Genomic DNA, 22981 nt, shown 5'->3' with positions numbered 1-22981 from the left:
GAGGCCGATCTAATCATGCTAATTAACCTATGCTGAAGCTGAAGGGGGCATTTTTTTCTTGCTGTTTGCTTGCAAGGAGGCAAGTGCTGCGAGGCACAGGTCAAAGGGGGGGCCACCCTCCTTGCCACTTAGCCCCCCCTATTGCCCCCCTTTGCCTCTAGCGTCCCTCTGCTGCCCCTCTTGCTGCTTACTGCCCCCCTAAGGCATCCCACCCCCCCAGGAGGCGATAGCACCCACGTTGGCAACCACTGGCTTAACTACTTAACAACCGGTTTTACCAAAGTAGAGTCCCACCACTGGCTCTACCCATTTATATTTGCAGGCACCGATCTACTCATTTGTTTTCTTTTAACACTGATCAGCTGTAGGGCGGCCCTTTGAAGCCCCGTGGCAGCTGCGAGGCCAATAAAATTATAAAACACCGGACCGTTCGTTAAATTGCTGGCTCGCCCACCCCTCGCCCAGTGGTGTGGAGGGGCGGGGCAAGGGGCAGGGCAAGCCAGCAATTTAACAAACGGTTCGGCCGAACTGCCTAGAACCAGCAGAATCCCACCACTGCATAACACCCTTCCCCTCCCAGAAGGCACTTAGTCTATACATTTGCATACAAAGTCACGCAGGTGACCAGGGCGTGTCCGGACCCTGGTTGACCTGCACAGTTCAGTCTGATGCGTGGCGTCGAGCCTGTCGGAGGGAGCTTTTGTTTCTCCCGGCTCTGCCAATGGAACCTCCTGGATTACTTCAGGGGTGTTGATCTCCTCAGCTGGAGGTGGCGTCTCACTGGGGTGGCTCTGGATCCCAGGATTCTCAGATAAGTCTTCTGACCTTCTCTGGCTTGAGTTAGCTGTTGTGGGAAAAGTTTGGTAGTCAGGGCTTGGAGTTTCTGAGTACTCTTCTGGTTCCGTGGCCGACCTTTTTCTGAGTTGATCAATGTGCCTACGCCAGATCCTCCCATCTCCCACATCTACCATGTACAACTTTGGGCCCTTGATGTCAGAGATTGTCCTGGCTACCCATAGGGGACCACTTGCGTAGTTCCTTGCGAACACCGGTGTCCCTATCTGGAATTCCCTCAACTTCTGTTTGGCTCCCTTGAACCCGTCCGGGGAATAGTTGGGGTGTAATCGGTCTAGGGTACACCTAAGCTTTCTACCCATTAGAAATTCAGCGGGACTGCGCTCTGTGGTGGTACATGGGGTGGCGTGCTGGACTGCTAGGAATTTATCTATTTGGGCCTGCCAGTCCCCCGCATCCAGCTGCTGGAGTGCCTCTTTGGCCGTTCTCACGAATCTCTCAGCCAGGCTGTTACTGGCTGGATGAAAGGGTGCAGAAAGGGCATGCCTGATTCCTAGTTCTGCTAGATACCCCTCGAATTGGGTGGCCGTGAATTGTGGCCCGTTGTCTGATACAAGGGTATCGGGTAGCCCATGGTGGCGAAGAGTTTCCGAAGCACTCTGATTAACGCTTCAGAGGTCATGGATTGCATTAGGTTGGCCGTGAAAGGGGCCTGCGAAGTCTATGTGGATTTTCGCCCAGGGCCCTTGGGGCCTCTCCCATTCCCTGACTGGTGCTGTTGGGGGATCTGGTCTGGATTCCTGACAGGGGTTACACTTCCCCACCCACTCGGTAATGTCATTATCCATCTGGGGCCACCAGACGTAGCTCCTGGCCAGCCGCTTCATCCTTATAATCCCGGGGTGCCCTTCATTCAACATTTTTAAAAAAATTTCCCTTAAACATAAGGGTACAATAAGGCGGTCACCCCACAACAAACAACCCCCTTGCATAGACAGTTCATTCTTCTTGTTTGAAAATGCTTTGAATTCCCCGCCCTCAGTCTTTGCTGGCCAACCCCTCGTGACCCAACTCATGACAGTTCTCAGCACGTGATCTTTAGCTAAGGCTCTTGCCACTTCGGTTGAAGTGAGAGGCCCCGAGTCCAAAACATCAATAAGGAGAACTGGTGCCTCCGGGGTTGGGTCCTCTAGGAGGTCCGGTAGCGGGCAGCGGCTGAGGGCTTTGGCGTGCCCCAAGCTCAGTCCCGGTCAGTGGACAAGTTGGTAGGAGTAAGCTGCCAGGAAAATGGTCCACCATGTCATGCGTGGAGACAAGGCAGTGGGGGTGGGCCAATCCCCAGCCAGGAGGCCCAAAAGTGGTCAATGGTCCGTGACTAGTTCGAAATTTAGCCCAAATAGGTATTCGTGGAATTTCTTGACCCCCGAGACGGCTGCGAGGGCCTCTCTGTCCAGCTGGCTGTAATTCTGTTCTGCGCTGGACAGGGTTCATGAGTAGTATGCGATGGGTGCCTCTAGGCCATTCAGCAGTCTATGGCTCAAGACGGCTCCCATGCTGAAAGGGGTTGTGTCGCAGACTAGAACAAGCGGTAGTGTCGCATTGTATTGAATTAAGAAACTGTCCACAGACAAAAGTACTTTCACTGCGTTGAAGGCGGCAGCTTCAACCTTCCCCCAGACCAAGGTGCATTCTTGGCCAATAACCGGTGTAGGGGTTCAGCGACCGTTGCCTTGTCTCTTAAAAATATGGCGTAAAAGTTAAGGAGACCCAAGAAAGCTTGTAGCTCCGATTTGTTTTTTGGTGTGGGCACGTTTTGGATAGCCCTTATCTTGCTCTCGGTAGGGTGTATGCCCATTCCATCCACCTGGTCTCCCAGAAACTCCACAGAGGGTACTGCAATCATGCATTTGTTCCTTTTTACGCGGAGGCCAGCATCCCTGAATTTCTCCAACATAAGTCTGAGTCTGTCCCCTAGTTGTTTCTCATCTGTTGCGCTAATGAGGACATCATCAAAATAAGGCACCATTCCTGGCAGTCCTTGTAACAGACACTCCATGGTACCTTGGAATAGTCCGGGGCTATGCTGACTCCAAACTGAAGCCTGGTACATTTGAAGGCACCTTTGTGAGTTACTATGGTCTGTGCCTCCACGGTAGTGCCATCTACCGGTAGTTGCTGGTAATGTGCCTTAAGCGAGGCTTTCAGCACTTTTCACAATACAGTCTGAACCGGAGTCGGTTCCAAAAGTGATTCAGCCATGTCAGAGACCTCCGGTCCGCAGTGGCTCAGGAAGAGGGCTCTATTCCGGTTTACGGGGAGGCCCTGCGTGTCGCTGGCTTCCAGGGAACACTCGAACCAAGTCATGTACAACCCCCACTTCTCTCTGGCTGGATCGAAAGGCTTTGGCGGTACATACACAGACATCGTGGTAGTCCTGCTATGTACGGGGCTTGTCAGCCTGGCTGAATCCGCTGTTGTTAGCTCTTTTCACGCTTGCTTCTCATTGCCTCAAACCCACCTTCGTCGCCAATGTTGAGTCGTGGGAATGAAGAGGCAGGAGCAAGGTAGTGCCTGACAACAGCTCTTTAATTTAGAGTGAGACTTCAGCTGGAGGTACAGTCAAACAGCTCCCTTTATATACCTTGATGGGCCGGGAGCTGACCAATCACAAATGACCTATTGTTGTTTAAACTTCCCGCCAAAATTATATACATAACACACACAGTATAATTTTGCTAGGTTTTTAGTTTCCTCTTAATACGTTCTACTAAAACAACAGCTTAATGAAGGCGGGAAAGAGCTAAAGACATTAGCTCTTCATTTAATTATCTCATCATATTAAATGACCTCTTAGACTTTCCTTTTTATTGTGCCTTTCTCTGTTTTGCAGGACATTATGGTAAAACAGTTGCAGCTCAGTCGTCAGATGCAGTGGATTTACCCAGTGAATGGACTTTTTGAGAAGAATTGTGGAAATGGCAAGTAGCATGTTTTCCATAATTGGTTAGTGAGAGACCTATTGAACTCTTGCTCTTGCTGTTCTGATCATATGGCAATAGGAACAGCAGATTACACTGATTAAAATAATAGGTCTGGTGTCTCTTAAAAATCTAACATCTCTTCTGTATTTATGCATTCCCTGTCTGTTCAGCCTCCGGAAACAGGAGGATTCATTCTTGTGTTATTGTATTTCATTTTGACAACACATCCTTAGTATAGAATGTTTGAGTAGGTCGGTTACTGTGGTCCATGGCCTAGAAGAGTGCTTGAGTGGCAGCTGAGATATGGGAAACTTGAAAAATGCTGACAACTTGGAAGTTATCACTAGATGATCAGTACAACTTTATTTATTTCAATGTATATAGCCACCCATATGACATATGACTTTGGGCAGTAAGCAATAATTAAAATTAATCATTGAAATATTATCGGCATCATTAACAACCAAAAAACGGATCACACCAGAGGAAGCTCACATACCACATGCACTGGGAAACATCCTGTCCCAAGAGGAGGGGAAAAAGCCATGTTTTAATGCGTGGGGTGGGGGGCGTGTAGAGATCAGGAAATGGAAGAAGATACATACCACATTGCTTTAGTAAGAGCATATTTTGGAATATTATCTCCAGTTTTGGCCACCGCAACACAACAGAGATGCTGAGACTATAGAAAGGGTGCAGAGAAGAACAATCAAGATGATTAGGGGGCTGGAGACTAAAACATATGATGAAGAGTTGCAGGAACTAGCTATATCTAACAAAGATAAAGACTATGGATGACATGATAGCAGTCTTCCAACATCTGAGGGGCTGTCATAGAGAAGTGGCTGTAACAGGTGGAAAGTTATGAGGGAGAGAATCAACCCAGAACTAAGGAGAAATTTCCTGATAGGAAGAACAATTAACCACTGGAACGGGTTGTCTGCAGAATTTATGGCTGTTCTATCAGTGAAGTTTTAAAGAAGAGATTGGACAGCCATTTGTCTGAAATGGTACATGGTCTCCTGCTTGACTTTTTCTCCTACTGCCAGTTTCATGGCTGCTGATATGGCCACACTTACTTTGAAAAGCCTCCTGACAGCCATGACCAACTTAACTGTTCCTGTTGGTACTGCCATATTCACCGCCTGACAGAAGACTAGGCAGCTCTGCACTGGCTCCAGAACCCACTGCACTCCAGCACAGTTCACTAGTTTAGGAGAACTGACCAGAGGGTGTCCATCCCTCCCCAACAGAAAACACTTTGTCTTTCTTACCCATGGACTGGAAGAAACGCTGGCCTTGGAAGCCACTGCATCCTGGTCCCAGCTTCCCTCCGACTCCTCATCCAGAAGGTCAGCAAGGGAGTTCACTTCCTCCAAACTGCTGATCCTGGAGCCCACCAGGAATATCATGGAGTCCTGCAAATGACACTATGGTTGCTAAATCCTAAACTTCCTGAATCTCAATCAGATAGTTAAAGCCAACAGCAGGAGGGCCTTTGGAAATCTGAAGCTGAGGAGGCTATATTGCACAATTTCTCCCCTTCCTCATCAGGACTTATGGCATGGCCTCCATTGTCCCCATTGCCAAAACCTGCTTACCTCTGAGGAAGGTGTTTTCTCCCCATTTAGGACAGAGCTCCTCTTCCACGGCTTTGTCTTCCAAGTTTTCAGTCCAGAGCAAAAAGGTGAAATAAATGTAAATGAAAGCCCCTTGTGAACGAGTAGGGGGGTCTTCACCTTCTGAGGTGCTACTTACCTTGATGGACAGGGACTCTCCACATCTCTCAGGCTCTCTAACGGAAGGGATTCTTTCAATGGATCCTGAAATAAAAATGCAAAGATTCTGTCTGTTGGCATATCAGCAAATCAATAGAGACAGGGCTTCTGCCATTAGAGTGGTGAGATGCAGACTAAACCATATGAAGTTGCAGGGTTTGGGTCTGGCTAGTCTAAAGCAAAGAAGAATTAGGGGTGACATGATAGCAGTATTTCAGCATTTGGGAGGCTGCTACAAAGAAGAAGGGCTCAAATTATTCTCCAAAGCACCAGAGTGCAGGACAAGAAATAGTTGGAAACTAATCAAAGGAAGAAGCAATGTGGAATTAAGGAGAAGCTTCCTAATGGTGAGGACAATTAACCAGTGGAAGAGTTTGCCTCCAGGAATTGTGGACTCCCCATCACTGGAGGTTTTTAAGAAGAGACTGGACAGTCACTTGTCTGAAATGGTATAGGTTCTCCTGCTTCAGCAGGGGGCTGGACTAGAAGACCTCCAAGGTCCCTTCCACCTCTTTTTCTATTCTAGGAAAGGCCACCTGGAGCAGGCAGAAGCAAGCAGGATGCTTCCTGGTGACAACTTTCTCCTGATGCTTCAAAGTTTGACTGAACTGGGATCTTTGCTGAACTGGGATTATCGACTTTTGCAAAGCCTTTAAACTCCTAGGTGGAGACTGGCAGCAGCTCAAAAATTCTTATTGCACAGAACCGGTTGGTGTCGTGGCAAGAACAGTTGGAAATATCAGTGGTCTGCGAGCTCCATGAAAACCAGCCGGTATCTGCTTGTTGGTGTTTAATGGACTTGTCGCTGTTGTCGCTGTTTAATGGACTTGGAGCAGGAGAGCCATCTACTGGAGGAAGAAGATTACTGCAGCGTGGGAAAGTGAGAATTGTTTAAGATATACAAAGAAAAGGAGTGAAAATAAATAACACCTGGAAGGCCACTTGACCTTGATTCTATCTCAGTAGGCAATTTGGCGATTTTAAAGAAGAGATTGGACAGCCATTTGTCTGAAATGGTACAGGGTCTCCTGCTTGAGCAGGGGGTTGGGCTAGAAGACCTCCAAGGTCCCTTCCAACTCTGTTATTCTGTTAAATTCCGCTTCTAGGTGACTGTTATGGCCTCTGATCAATGTCTATTCAGGGTTTTACCTTCCAGTCTATTCTTATATGGTAAATATAGAACCTTTCGGGGGGGCGTTATTTCAACAGATGGGTTTATGATTCCTAATAGAGAAGGTCAGACTGACTGACCATCAGACAGAGGAATTAAACATGATTTTCCTTCCCATTTAAATAAATATATAAATAAATAACTTTATTGCCGTTGTACGTGTATTCAAAGTATACCCATACAACGAAATTCAGTTAACACCCAAAGACCTGGTCCAACACACATAACAATCCCCAAACAGACTCCCACGCACCACAATTCTCCACCCCTAAACCACCCAAACATCCACCCAACGGACCAAGTAATACTCTCCAACAGCTCACTGATGGTGGTCCTTTAGTTCAGGGGTCTCCAACCTTGGCTCCTTTAAGCCTGGAGGACTTCAACTCCCAGAATTCCCCAGCCAGTTTTGCTGGCTGGGGAATTCTGGGAGTTGATGTCCTCCAGACTTAAAGGAGCCAAGGTTGGAGACCCCTGGTTGAGTGCAATTATAGCTCTGGGATAAAAACTATTCAGAAAACATGTGGTCCGAGTTTTAATTGTTCTGTATCTTCTGCCAGAAGGCAACAGTCCAAAAAGGTTGTAAGCAGGATGGGAAGAGTCTCTGAGAATGTTATGCAACTTTCTCAAACAGCAAGATTCGAAGATGTCGTCCAGGGCTGGTAGCTGGAGTCCAATGATATTCTGGGCAGTTTTAATGATTCCCTGTAGAGCTTTTTGGTCCGTTACAGAGCTGCTCCCATACAATGCAAGAATGGGAGGATACCCTCCCATTCTTGTCAGGATACCCTCAATGGTGCTGCGATAGTAGGACCGAAGTAGATGCTGAGATAGATTTATCTTCCTGAACATTCTCAGGAAGTACAGCCTCTTCTGTGCCTTCTTCACAAGCATGTTAGCATTCATAGTCCATGAGAGGTCCTGTGCTTAATATCAGAGTAGAGGAATGGTGAGATCCCATCCTTACTGACTGTGGCCTACCTGTCAGAAAATCCCTTATCCACAAACAAATCCTCTGATTTATACCCAAATTGGACATTTTAAAAAACAACCTGTTGGGTAAAATGGTGTTAAAGGCAGAGCTATAATCCACAAATAACAGTCTCGCATATGTCCCCTGTTGTTCCAAGTGATTCAACACAGTATGGACAACAAGAGACATAGACATTTAGATGGTGATACTGAGGAACAAAGAAGAGGGAGACAATTTTGAGTTTCTGAGAAACTATTGTGAGTAAAGCAGAGAATGAACTTTTGTGCTACTCTTATATTCTCAATTCTTAGTAAACTTGAATCAACTTTTCCTTTTCAATTGAAAATGTACCAATGAACAAGGTTCCTGAGAGGACAATATCCAAGCAAGGTATGCTACGTCACCATTCACTTGTTGTAAAATTTTTTGTTTACAGTTGAATTGAAATCGCCATGCATAGAAATTCTTTGTGCCAGTTATTTTTTTAAAAAGTTTTTTATTTTTATTTCTCATAAACACATTTATATGTACAATCACCTTATTTTTTAACTTTAACTTTTAATTTTTACTTTTTACTTTTTCGGGGCTGCTCTTTTACCCTTTACTTTTATTCCAACCTCTCTTCTTCTCCTCCCCTTCTCTTCCTTCCTCCTTCTTCTCCTCCTCCTTCTTTCTTCCTCTCCTTCGCTTTCCTACTTCCCCTTCCCTTCCCCCACTCCTCTCTTCATTCCCCCTGGTTGTGTAAAGAAGCAAAACATTATTGGGTAAAAATACAAACATGATTAGAGGGAATGTTGCAGAAACATATAGAGTTAAAGCCAGAGATATTCTTACTGGGAATTTTACCAGAGAATTACAGTGAAGAAGATAGATATTTGATTATTCATATAATAACAGCGGCTAGAATTGTATTTACACAAAATTGGAAAACAGATAAAATCCCGTCGGAAGGAGAAATTATACAGAAAATTTTCAAATGTTCGTGCCAGGTTAAGACATGCACTTTCCCTGCCATTTTAGTTGTCTCATTTGTTTATCTTATTATATATGCTGGTGTATGTATTGTAGCAACAACTTAGCATTACTTGCATGAAATTATAGCCTATGAGACACTGTAACCTGAGTACTGGTCTGTAAAATTCCTTTTTTGTTGCTATTTTTCTTTCATATAGGCCCAATAATCAGGATGCAAGTCATGAGAATATAAACAGTATTTATTTCTTTGTTTCTGTTACAGGTGGACATCAGGCAAGGCAAGAAAACAGTCCAGGACATCAGTATATATATACAGTAGGAGGAATCAAAGGTAAGGAGGAGTTAGTGGGATGGACAATTGATGTATTAATGATTAACCCTTACATGGCTTTAAGTATGTACATATAGTTAGGTATTTTCCATGTGTAACAAATCCCCCTCTAAAATACCTAACGGTTATCAATATTACAATTTATATACATATATTCAATTTCGAAGTTAGATAAGCGTGTTGTTTAACTGGTAAATGTTTTGTTAAAATGTCTGCAACTTGTTCACTTGTATCACAATGAATAGCTTTAATAAATCCTATGTTAGATAGCTGTCTGACATGTTTATATTTAATATCTATATGGCGTGACCTCTGGCCTATTGCTTCAGAAGTTGAAATTTCTATGGCAGCTTTATTGTCTTCATGGATGGTTATGGGATAATTGGGTTCAGACCAGATGTTAGATAGCAGATCGTCAAACCACGTTAAATTATTGGCCGCTTTTGATAGACAAATATATTCAGCTTCAGCTGTGGAGGTTGCAATTAAATTTTGTTTGCCAGTGTACCAATATACGGGACAATTGTTCATAAGAAAGACATAACCAGACGTGCTTTTTCTACTCTTTGAATCTCCGGCCCAATCCACATCAGCATAGCATGACAGAATAGGTTTTTCTGAATGTACAGGTTCTAAGTATAAACAAACATCAGTGGTGAATTTTAGATATCTAAGGACCCTTTTTACCCCTTCCCAATGATATGTATTAGGATTGCTTACGTGTCTGGACAGAAGGTTAACAGCAAAAGTGATATCAGGCCTAGTCCAATTAGAAATATATAGTAATGAACCGATGACTGATCTGTACAAAGTATTGTCTTTAAATGGATCACCTTCGTTATTCATGTTCTTTATAAAATCAGTTTGCATGGGAGACTCACATGATTTCGAATTAATCATATTGCATTTTTGTAAAAGCTCTAATATTTTTTCTTTTTGAGATAATTTGAATCCCCCTTTGGTCTTGTCAATTTGAACACCTAAATATTTATTTACTTTTCCCAAGGTTTTCAACGTAAAATGTTTGCCCAATTTTTCAGCGAATTCATGACAGTCATGTTTTTGTTGCCCAAAGTATAGAATGTCATCAACATATATGAGTACATACTCTATGGAATTTTCTCTTTTTTGATAAAAAAGCATAAATCTGCGGATGTGGCTGAAAAACCCATTTCTCTAAGTATCTTTGCCAAACACTCATACCACCACTTTCTGGATTGCTTTAATCCATACAAGTTTTTGTTTAATGACCAAGTTTCTCCTTTCTGTATATTATTTCCGGGCGGTGCCTTCACATATATTTCTTTGTCAAGGTCAGCATGTAAATAAGCAGTTTGTACGTCCAACTGGTACACATCTAAATTCAGAATGAATGCCATTGTTAGTGTGCTTTTAACACTTTCTGACCTTACTGTGGGAGAGTACGTATCTACATAATCATCAGGGAACTGTTGCGCGAACCCTTGAGCCACAAATCTAGCTTTGTATAAGAGTTCATTATTTTCTAGCTCCTTAATTTTGAATATCCATTTTGTTCCTATGGGGGTTTTACCTGCAGGTGGTTTTGCATGTGTATATACATTTAATTGCTTTAAGCTATCCATCTCCCTTTCCATTGCTTGTTCCCACTTGATCTTCTCCTCTTGTGGTAATTTTAGTATTTCCTCATATGTACTGGGTGTTTTATTGTATGCATTGATGGATAGTATGTAATCCTCTAATCTTTTTGGTACTGTGTTTCTGTTGGATCTGATGGGTCTATTTGGAGGTGCCTCAACATCATGCATATACCTTGCTTCTTTTTTACTTAGTGTATCTACTTGTATGTTGGGATGATTCTTATTCCATTCTCTATTTGATATCTCCTGGTGTCTGGGTTTGCTAATTTGTCGTGTTTTGGATTCGGTTGCGTATGGTATGTGTTTTCTATGAGTGTCTATTGTGTTTTCAACTTCAGGGTATAATTCATTTAGATGTATTTTGGACCAATTTGCGTGCTCGTGGAATACAGCCGTTCTAGATATTATGAATTTATTGTTTTTGTCTATAAATTGATACCCTTTGGTCCCTGATTCATATCCCATGAATTTTAATCTTTTTGATACCTTTTCTCTTTTGTGTCTTAATTGTTTTGGAACATAGACATCAGCAGTGACACCAAATATATGTAGATGGCCAATTTTAGGTTTTCTACCATACATGACTTCGTAAGGTGTTTTGCCAATTACGCTAGACCATAGTCTATTTATGGTATAATTTGAATATGTAAGTGCTTTGGCCAAAAAATTTTTTCCTAGTCCAGCATCATCTAACACACATCTAACCATGGTTTGTAATAAACCGTTTTTGCATTCTGAGACTCCATTCTGGAATACAGAAAAAGGTGAAGTTTTGAAATGAAGTATTCCCTGCATTCTTAGCCAATTGGAAAATACTTTTGACAAAAATGTCGGGGAGTTGGTAGGGAACATTTTCGCAATTCTGGCTGGTGGGAGGTGCCATCTATAAAACGTTTTCATCTGGTTTTCCTTGTATGCCATCGCAATTGTTAGTTTCGTGTTCGTTTTCCACATCCTCTCCCACTTCTCTAATTCTATCACATGGTTAAAGTTTTGTGCCCATTTGATCATCGTGTCTTTCGCCGTTTCCTCTTCCATTTTATACTGAATTAGAAACTTGTATAGTCTACATATTAGTTTTCAATCATTCCCTAGTATAATTTTATCTAATTCTGTTTCTTCTAGTCGAACTTGGTCTTTTTTTAAATCCTCTGTGTAATTTGAGTTTATCTGCAGATATGTCCACCATTGCACTTCTCTTCCTAAGTCCAGTTCCAATTCGTTTCTAGTTTTTAATATTCCCCTCTTAGTTATTATGTCTCTATACCTAGTTAATTTTGTCCAGTCTACTAAATTTGGATATGTTAAAGTTTCCTCTGGGGAAATCCAAGACGGGATTTGTATATAATGCTGTTTTTTAATTTTATTCCAAATCATTAGTAAAGAATGCCTAATTGTATGTCTTCTAAAGTATCCATAAATATTTTGTTTTCCTCCCCACAAATATGAGTGCCACCCTATAGTTAGATCATGTCCTTCTAATGTTAGCAGCCTTTTATTTTCCAATTCCATCCACTCCTTTATCCAAACTAATCCTGCTGTTTGATAGTAGGTCTCCCAATCTGGGAGGGCGGCTTCTCCTCTCTCTCTCTGGTATCTTGTAATACTTTTAACCTAATTCTAGGCTTCTTTCCTTGCCAAGTAAATTTTGTAGTTAATCTACTTAATAAGTCGAAAAAATTGTTCCCCATTTTTATCAGAATAGTCTGGAAGAGGAATATTCCTCTTTGCTATTTGAAAGCCTTTTGTCATATCCTGATTAACCAATGCCTTTGCGGTCTGTGTTGAATAAATTTTCCCAATCATTTGTCCAAGTTTTTGTCCATAGTCCAATTTCTGTATTAATTGTGTCATGAAGTTCCAGTTCAAATTGTCAAAGGCCTTTTGCGCATCAAGGAAAACCAGTGAAAATTGTTTCTCTGCGTGTACCTCATAATACTCTAATATATCTACTATCATCCATGTATTATTTTTGATTTGCCGTCCTGGGAGAAAACCACTTTGGTCCAAATGTATGTGTTTGTTCAGAATCACTCTTAGTCTATCCGCAATAATTGACATAAATAATTTATAATCGGAATTCAGTAGAGAGATAGGTCTGTAATTTTGTATTAGTTGTGGATCTGAATCCTCCTTATGAATCAATGTAATTAGAGCTTCTGACCAGGATTGGGTGTTTTTGTCCCTTGCAATACTTCCTTAAATATTTCTAACATAAGTTCTCCAGTCTGTTCTATCATATTTTTATATAGTTCTATCGGTAATCCATCGGGGCCTGGGGATTTATTATTTTTTTGTTTTTTTCATTGCCGTTCCAAATTTGGTTTCAGAGATTGGTCTACTCAATGTTTCTTTCTGTTCCTCTGGGCAACTGACTCATCTTTATGAGGGTTGCAGTCTCCCAGGGTCATGTGATCGGCTTTTGCGTCTTTCTGGCAAGCAAAAGTAATGGAGAAGGCAGATTCTCATAACAACTGTGCTACTTCAATCAATCCATCAATCAACCAGAATAGAGCTGGAAGAGATCTTGGAGGTCTTCTAGTCCAGCCCCCTACTCAAGTAAGATATCCTATAGCAGTGATGGTGAACCTTTTTGCCATCATGTCCCAAAAGTGGGGGGAGTGTGGAGGGGTTGCGCATGTGTGTGCCATCAGTCACATTTTAATGCGCCCCATCCCCACGCCTGCGTGCACGACCCCACCTGTATTCCGCCCTCTTTTGGCATGGTGGGCCCTCCCAGGGCTGCAGAGATTTCTAGGAGCCTGGGGAGGGCAAAAACGGCCTTCCCCACCCTCCCGGAGGTCCCATTTCTCAACTTCCGTTGAAACAGAAAATGAAGTTTTTCAACCTCCCCAGGCTCCAAAGCCTTCTAGGATCCTGGGAAGGTAGAAAATGGCCTTCCCTAAGGTCTGAAAATCAGCTGGCTGGTGCGCGCATGCGCACTGGGGCTAAGCTAGGGCAACGCTGGCATGCCCAAGATATGGTTCCATGTGCCACCTGTGGCACGCGTGCCATAGGTTCGCCATCACGGTCCTATAGCATGTCCAATTGTATATGGTAACAGTACTATTACACTGTATCTCATACAGCAGTGAAAAATAAATGTAGCTAGAAAAAACTAGGGACAAAGACGCTTGGTGAAATTCTGCATTTAATCAAAAGTTCACCCTGTCCCTAAGAAAAGTGTAATGACAATAGGTCTAAAAATAAATTACTGTATATAAAGCATTTTTCTAGTTTTATTGTATACCTGTTGTACATTTCTTTATCATTCTATCCACCGAATGCTAAAGGAAAATAATCGTGGTCAAGGAACAACTTTATTTAACTGTTGCTTTTATTTTTTAGCACTTAACAATATAGATAAAAAGATAATAAATTGAAAAGTCTCAGAACTAACAACAACAATAATGATACTAATAATGATAACAAGAAAAAACAACAAAAAGACATCCATTCCAGGGGAAAGCAGCTCCATGCAGGGCTTTTTAGGTGGGGGTGATTCTGCCCTCCATCTCCATACCTATTGTGACCCAGGCCCAAGTAAGTATTATCAGACACAAACTGTTTGAAACAAACAGACTTTATTAGAACAGATGAGAATTAACTCATTCTCAGGGTAGTCCAAACTAATTCAAGACAAATTCTTCATAACACAATTCTTCAGCCTTATCACCAACCTTGGTTTTATTAGGCAACCTGCCAAAGGCTTTTCTTGGCAAAAGTTCAGAAGCAGAAGATGGCGACAAGAAATATATGCAGCAAGACAAGAAACAAATGTATCAACGTTGTTTTTTGACAAAGAGCCTAAGAGCCGTTGCTGGTCTTTTAAGCCTTATGGGAGAGGCCAATCATCTCTTGGCGCTACTCCCGAGTCATCCTTTTTGCTTTAGCTGCTCGTGCCTTCTTGCAGCTCTTCTCATGCATGCACTAGGAACGGCTTTTCTTCTTCCTCTGCCTCTCTGCTGTCAGCCTCTGGAGCAGCGGTTCTCAACCTGGGGTTCGTGACCCCTTTGGGGGTCGAACGGCCATTTCACAGGGGTCACCAAAGCCCTCTCTCGGTCCCTCCACGCCTTCACTCACCCTCACCCTCTGCCTCTGTTGGATCGCCGGTCGCCGGTCGCTTACCCCGCCCACTTCCAATCTATTGCTGCCTCCTGAGTCCCAGCTAATGGCTAGAGGGAAAAAAACTGTTTAAATTCTTGCCGCGGGGCTTCAAAGGGCCGCCCTACAGCTGATCAGTGTTAAAAGAAAACAAATGAGTAGACCGCTGCCTGCAAAAATAGAAAAAACAGCCCCTTTCAGCTTCAGCATAGGTTAATTACCATAAGTTGATTTGATCAGCCTCCCGACTCTCAGCTGATTTGCTCTCAGCTGTTTTGCGGAGGGCTCTGTTGCTAGCTAGCTGCCAAGAGGTAAATTGCTGGAGCATATTATTTTTCCCCTAGTTATGCTGAAAAAGCAAAACTGAAAGTAAAACAGGGTCTTTGCTGCAACGTGACAAAATGAGGCAGAGAGAGATTTCTTTTTCTTTTTCCTCACCAAAAAAGGGAGGTGCAAAACTGCAAACAATGGGAAATTTAGGGCAAAAGAGGAGGTTCAAGATTTTAAAACACAAAAGAAAAAAAGCTCTATTTAACTAGGGAATTGTAATAATTGAGATACTATTAATTGCATATTGTGTTGAAAGCAGAAATGGTTAAGTTGTGGTTTGGAGGAATATATGGGGGAAATTATTGGGTTTATTATTATTGGTAAATATAATTAATTGATTTGTAAGAAATTGGATTGCATGGAAATAATTGGAATATACATGTTCATATTGATTAATATACAAAAAAGATAGTTATATAACTAATTGATTTATATTAAAATGTTGAATTTGTATTAAACAACTGTATTACATAATTACATAATTAACCAATGTGAGGATGGATATAAAAATAGATGACAATGCGAAGGGGTATAATATAGAATAGAAGGGAAAAACTGAATTTGATTAAGATTAGAGATGAGGATGAAGGGTAATATTGGTTTTTTAAAAAAATAGATGAGGAATAAATATGGCAAAAAGGAAATAGAGAAATTGTAAATTTAATTGAAATGACTAAACACTAAACACCGGCCAAATACTTTGTTCAAAGAAAATACATTGTATGTTTGTATGTGTGTTTCTAATTATTGCTATTTATTCATATTTGTTCTCTTTTATTCTTTAAAGTTTAACAATTCATTCTTTATCTTAATATCTTTATATTTGTTTGGGGTTGGTTTTCTTCCCTTTCACCTTTTTTATTGTACAGCAATCTTTCTCCTCAAACCTACCACCTCTCTCCTTTCTTTCCTTCTTACTTTCTCTTCCCCCCTTCTTCTCCTCCCTACTTCCTCTTCCTTTCTCCTTCCCCTCCTCTCTTCCTCCCTCTCTTACCCTCACTCCTACTCTAATTTCCCTTCCCTTCCTTCATTCCTCTCTATTGCTGTATCCTTTTATGCATATGGACTATTCAGAGGGCTAAAAAAGTTATTTTTGACTGGTCCTCGCACTTTTGACCAGTCCTCGAACTTATGACTGTCCTCACATTTTACATTTTTGCCCTATCTTGTCATCATGGTGAAGAGAAGCAGTTGTGAAATGAGTGACATGGTTGTTAAGTATGCTACAATGGGCATAAATGATGACTGGTCAAAAGTGCGAGGACCTGTCAGAAATCACTTTTTTCAGCCCTCTGGGTAGTCCTTTTGTGCACATGGACTACTCAGAGGGCTGAAAAAGTTATTTTTGACTGGTCCTCGCACTTTTGACCAGTTTCGAACTTACGACTGTCCTCACATTTTATGTTTTTACCCTATCTTGTCACCACGGTGAAGAGAAGCAGTTATGAAATGAGTGACATGGTTGCTAAGAATGCTGCACGGGCATAATTGTGAGGATGGTCATAAGTGTGAGGACCAGTCAAAAGTGCGAGGACCTGTCAGAAATAACTTTTTTCAGCCCTCTGGGTAGTCCTTTTGTGCACATGGACTACTCAGAGGGCTGAAAAAGTTATTTTTGACTGGTCCTCACACTTTTGACCAGTTTTCGAACTTACGACTGTCCTCACATTTTATGTTTTTGCCCTATCTTGTCACCACGGTGAAGAGAAGCAGTTATGAAATGAGTGACATGGTTGTTAAGAATGCTGCACGGGCATAAATGTGAGGATGGTCATAAGTGTGAGGACCAGTCAAAAGTGCGAGGACCTGTCAGAAATAACGTTTTTCAGCCCTCTGGGTAGTCCTTTTGTGCACATGGACTACTCAGAGGGCTGACAAAGTTATTTTTGACTGGTCCTCACACTTTTGACCAGTTTTCGAACTTACGACTGTCCTCACATTTTATGTTTTTGCCCTATCTTGTCACCACGGTGAAGAGAAGCAGTTATGAAATGAGTGACATGGTTGTTAAGAATGCTACAATGGGCATAAATGATGACCAGTCATAAGTGCGAAGTCCGGTCAATAGTGCAAGGACCTGTCAGAAATGACTTTTTTCAGCCCTCTGGGTAGTCCTTTTGTGCACATGGACTACTCAGAGGGCTGAAAAAGTTATTTTTTACTGGTCCTCACACTTTTGACCAGTTTTCGAACTTACGACTGTCCTCACATTTTATGTTTTTGCCCTATCTTGTCACCACGGTGAAGAGAAGCAGTTATGAAATGAGTGACATGGTTGTTAAGAATGCTACAATGGGCATAAATGATGACCAGTCATAAGTGCGAAGTCCGGTCAAAAGTGCGAGGACCTTTCAGAAATCACTTTTTTCAGCCCTCTGGGTAGTCCTTTTGTGCACATGGACTACTCAGAGGTCTGAAAAAGTTATTTTTGACTAGTCCTCGCACTTTTGACCAGTCCTCGAATTTACGACTATCCTCATATTTTACACTTTTTGTCACCATGGTGAAGAAAAGCAGTTGTGAAATGAGTGACATGGTTGTTAAGAATGCTGCATGGGCATAAATGTGAGGATGGTCATAAGTGTGAGGACCAGTCAAAACTGCAAGGACCTGTCAGAAATGACTTTTTTCAGCCCTCTGAGTAGTCCCTATACACATAGCAATGGCCACCGGGTCACATGACCAGCTAACCACGCCCACCCAGTCACATGACCTCCAAGCCACTCCCACAAAATAAGCCACACCCACAGAACCGGTAGTAAAAAAATTTAGAACCCACCCCTGGTTGGGGGTCACCACAACATGAGGAACTGTATGAAAGGGTCGCGGCATTAGGAAGGTTGAGAACCACTGCTCTGGAGGCTCCGGAGTCCGCACATCACTCCCAGATGGCCATGGCCCCAGCTCTGCCTCTGACGCAGAGCCCTCATCTGGGCCTTCCCCAACCTCCAGGACTGGCCCATGTTCTTCCTCAGCCTCCTCACTGTCCAACTCCGCTGCCAGTTCCGCAGGCTGCTGGCGGACCACAACACTATCGCTCACCGCAGGGCCATTCCCCCAGGTCTGACGATCCAGATGCAGCTGTGACTGGAAGAGGTCATGGACTGCTTTCACCAAGATAGGTGCATGCACAGACGTCGCATTCTCCCAAGTAAACTCCTCCAGTCCATATCCCTTCCACTCAATTAGATACTTGAACCGTCCTTTTACCCACCAGGAGTCCCGAATGCTGGCGACCTCATCCTCGGGTGGTTCATTTCTGTCATGTGGCACTGTGGCAATGGCTGGAACAGGCCTGAAGGGGCTCCCATTGCCGACCTGGCCTTTCGGCAGTGAACACAAGACGTGACATAAGCCTGGACATCGTGTCTCAATCGGGGCCACCAAAAGTGCAAGAAACTAGATTCAGTGTCTTAAAGAGGCCAAAGTGCCCCGCCGCAGGATTATCATGGCACTGCGGCAAGATAAGTCCCCAGAGCGGCCCCACCAGCAGCTAGAGCCTGTCTCGGTACCGCAAGAGTTCCTCATGAAACGTCCATGGAGAGGCGGGCCCTACATCTTTCTTCCGTTGCTCCACCTAAGCATCATGCTGAGGTTCCTGTATCTGAGCCCGTAAATCAACTGGTTCCTAAACCACGGAGAAAGACTCTACAGGCAACACTGTCTGGAGCAGAAGCGGGTCTTCGATGTGGGAATACTCCGGTTTCCGCGAGAGCGCATCCGCCCTTTGGTTGCGACCACTAAGGATGTACGTAATGCTGAAATTGAACCTTGCAAAGAAGAGGGACCACTGAATCTACCATTGGTTCAGTTTCTGGGCGGTCTGTAGTAACTATGCACAAGGGAAGAGGGTACCGCCAGATGCGCGAGCCTGTAGCAACACCGCAGCAACAGCAACACCCGATGCATCTGCTTCTACCACAAACAAATGGTGGGGGTCAAGATGCTTCAAGATAGGCTCCTTCATGAAGGCCTGTTTCAAGGCCTGGAATGCCTGTTGCTCGGGGGTACCCTACCGAAACGGGACTTTTTCTGCAGAAGCCGAGTGAGAGGCATGATCCTGGCAGCAAAGCTTGGGATAAAGGTCCGATAGTAGTTGGCGAACCCAAGGAGGCACTAGACAGTGGTCCTTCAGTCACCAAGGACGTTGCCAACTACGCAAAGACTCCACCTTGCTCGGCTCCATGGCAATGCCCTCGGGAGAGATTCAATGCCCCAGGAGCTCAATGGTGGACTGGAAAAACTGGCATTTCTCCAGTTTAGCATACAGATGATGCTCCCGAAGATGTTGCAGGAGCAGGCGGAGGTGCTGTTGGTGGGTCTCCTGGGAAGGAGAATAGATGAGAATGTTGTCTAAATAAATTACGACAAACTTGTCCAAGAGGTCCCTAAAAATGTCATTCATGAAATGTTGGAAGATGGCAGGAGCATTGGTCAGCCCAAACGGCATGACCGTACAGTATACTCAAAATGTCCTTAAGGAGTGCCAAACGCCGTCTTCCATTCATCCTTGGGACGGATCCGAAGAAGATTATAAGTTCCTCGCAAGTCCAATTTAGTGAAGACAGTAGCCTCCAGAAGTAGTTCCAAGAGTTCAGGAATAAGGGGCAGAGGATACTGGGTGCGCGCTATGATGGTGTTTAGCTTGCGGGAGTTACAACAAAGCCGCAAGTCTCCAGTCTTCTTTTTCACGAACAGGACCGGGGCAGACAATGGCGACGAGGGCCAGATAAAATCCTGAGCAAGATTTTTGTCCACAAAGTCCCGTAACACAACCAACTCAGGGTCCGACATCGAATACAAACGCCCCAATGGGAGTGGAGCATCCAGAATCGAATCAATGGGGCAGTCGTGGTGGGTGTGGTCCACACATTGCAGGCTCGGAAAAGAGATGAAGTTCTGGGAACAATAGATCTGCGGGTCTGGTTTCCTGAGCCAAGCCAAGCCCAAAACCACGAGAAAATGCAGGCCGGAGGTAAAATAAAACTGAATAGGGTCCTCATGAGACCCGATGGTCATGTGCAAGGGTTGAGTGGTGGCCGTAATAGGCCCAGACAGAAGCACCCGGCCAGAGTCTGCACATCACTCCCAGATGGTCCTCGCCCCATCTCTGCCTCCGACGCAGAGCCCTCATCCGGGCCTTCCCCAGCCTCCAGGACTGGCCCGTGTTCTTCCTCCGCCTCCTCACTGTCCGACTCGGCTGCCAGCTCCGCAGGTTGGTGGCGGACCACAACAATACCCTCCGTTGCTGAAGCCGTCCTAGAGGCAGACAGAATAACAGAGTTGGAAGGGACCTTGAAGGTCTTCTTGTCCAACCCCCTGCTCATGAACAAGCTGGCTAAGTAGCCAGCTTCGGGTGCAGCCCATCAAGAATGGCGAGACTGGCGGCTCGCAAGGAATCGGGCTGACCTTTGCTGCTCCTGCCTTTTCTCTGCCCTAAGTGTTCCTGGTTCAGGTGCAGAAGGCAGTTCCTCCTCCTCCTCACTAACCAGCTGGGTGCTTTCCCCACCTGAAATCTCAGGGCTGCCCTGCTGCAGCTGTTGTTTCAGCCAAATCATTCTCAGCAGGCTACTCAGAGCCATTGACCAACTCACCTCCTGAGGTGGCTGGGGCTGGTTCCTCCTCCTCCAAGCTGACCTCTGGAGACGAATCTGAGGAAGCATCTGGGGGAGGAATCAAAGGCTATTATTAGGACCACTTTGCTCTTTTGGAGCTACTTGTAATTGCCCTCCACTCTTCCGATCTGAGGGGCTCATCTTCTAGCATCGTAGCCCTTTGATACTTTTCCTGGGGTTTTCTTACTAAGGATACTGGAGAGGGTTGCCATTTCCTTCTCCAGTGGACCATGTTGTGTCATCACCCTCGCCTATGACCTGTCTGACCTAAATGGCCCGGCACAGCATAGCTCATTGCTTCATTGAGCTTCGCAAGGCAAGGCATTGACCCGTGAGGAAGGTAAAATAGATACCTCTTCTCATTGAAGAAGGCGGTCCAGGGAGTCCAGGATGTCCTCTTCCAGGCTGCTGAGATCCTCCAGAGTGTCTTCCTCCTCCTCCTCTGGAGAATCCTGTGAACGACAGTCATTCCTCTTTAGCCATCAGAGAAAAAAAAATCAGGATTCCTAAAAGAGGGCCTATTGAATGGGGATTACATTTCCCATTTAGGACACCAGTCCCTGCTACTTTGTGGCAAAGGAACCGATCCCACCAGACCACCCCAACCGAAAAGCCTTTGTCTTTCTTACCCATGGACTGGAAGAAGCCTCCGCATCCTGGTCCCAGCTATCCTCAGGTTCCTCCTCCAGAAGGTCAGCAAGGGAGTCGAGGTCCAAATCCCAGAGGCTGCTGGTCCTGGAGCCCGCCAGGACTGTCAGCGAATCCTGCAAATGATACCAGGGTTGCTAAATCCTCAACTTATCCTCAACCAATAAGATTCCTATGGCCCTATGGGCCAACAGCAAGAGAGCCTTTCCAAGCCTTAAGCTTAGAAGGATGTATAGCCCAATTTCTCCCACTTCCCATAGCCAAAATGTTCTTACCTCTGAAGATGTTTTATCCAGGTCAGGAGAGATCTCCCCCTGCACTGGTTGGTCTTGTGGTTCCTGAAATAAAAAGCCAAAGATGCCGTCTGTTGGGAAATCAAGAAATCCACAGAGACAGGGCTTCTTCTTTTCACGTGGGCAGGATGTGTCCAGGCCTTACCAACTCAGTGCAGGTCTCCAAACTGGTGGACAGCCGCGGCCTCCAGTGCTCTTGCCTTTCCTCTCTGGGGGGAGAAAACAAAGGGGCCAAAGATCAAAAGTAGCCATGGCCCTTTTGCAAGAGTGGTCATGTGGAGGCTGTAAGAACCCTTGCAGGTGGCCTGCCAAGGGGCTTGGCCTGCCGGTGAAATTGCCCTGAGTCCTTCTTCCTTTAGCAGAAGCAGAGGCAAAGATGCCTCCCTTCTGCTAAAGTTTCACCCTCAAAAGTGTTACCTACCCTGAAAGACAGGCACTGTCTCCTCCTGCACCTCCCTCCTCCACGTCCGATGGATCCTGAAATAAGAATGCAAATATTCCGTCTATTGGCATGTTAACAAATGCACAGAGACAGAGCATCTGCCATTACCATAGGGAGGAGCTACTCTGGCCTTATCGACTCAGTGCAGGTCTCCCAAATTGTAGTCAGCCGCGGTGTCCACTTCGGCATCCTCTCATTTCTGGGGAGAGAACAAAGGGCTTGAGTCATTCTTCTTTTAGTAAAAGTGCAGGCAGAGGGTAGAGATGCCTCCCCTCTGCAAACCTTTCTTCTAGCCCTTCTCCTCAGAATCCCTCAGCTGAGAACACTAACCTCCTGGAAATGAGAGCTGGCCGGACATCTTCCTTCCTGGGACTCCGGGCGGTAGCAGGACCACCCATCACAACCTGCAAGTAACAATGGTTTCATTGAAGGTATGAAACAAGGGGATCTTCTTCAGTTTCCTAGGCTGGCCAGGTTCCCCCCAAGTTCTTCCCTTCCCCCACCCAGTTTTGAAGTATGAACCCCCACTGCCCATGTTGCAGAAGCATCCTTACCCCAGGCAAGGAAGAGACGTCTCCATCAGACACATGGTGTGTCTCCCATTCTCCCTGCTGGTCATCCTGTGCCTCTTCGGTGCTGACCAAAAGAAGAAGAAGGCGCCATGTCAAAGAACATTCATCTAGCTGACCCTCTCCTTTCTCAACCTAGCCAGTCAGCCTGCCCATCTTTTGGCCCCTGAAGCCCCTTCTAGACAGGAAGCCATTTTGGGGAGAGCCTCTCACAGACTCTGCAGGCCATCAAGGTTGCCCCACCATACCCAGGGTTTAAGGAGAAGAGGGTGGTACCTGTCAGGAGGCACAGGAAGGTCTTCAATGTTGCTCTTCAGGCAACAGAAAAGGTGCGAACACCTTTTCCAGATGTTCTGT

The sequence above is a fragment of the Pituophis catenifer genome, unplaced genomic scaffold (genome assembly GCF_029215685.1).
Source record: "Pituophis catenifer annectens isolate HBS135680 unplaced genomic scaffold, rPitCat1.0.hap2 SCAF_2, whole genome shotgun sequence".
Classification (NCBI taxonomy): Eukaryota; Metazoa; Chordata; class Lepidosauria; order Squamata; family Colubridae; genus Pituophis; species Pituophis catenifer.
Note: the sequence above shows the minus strand (reverse complement) of the source record.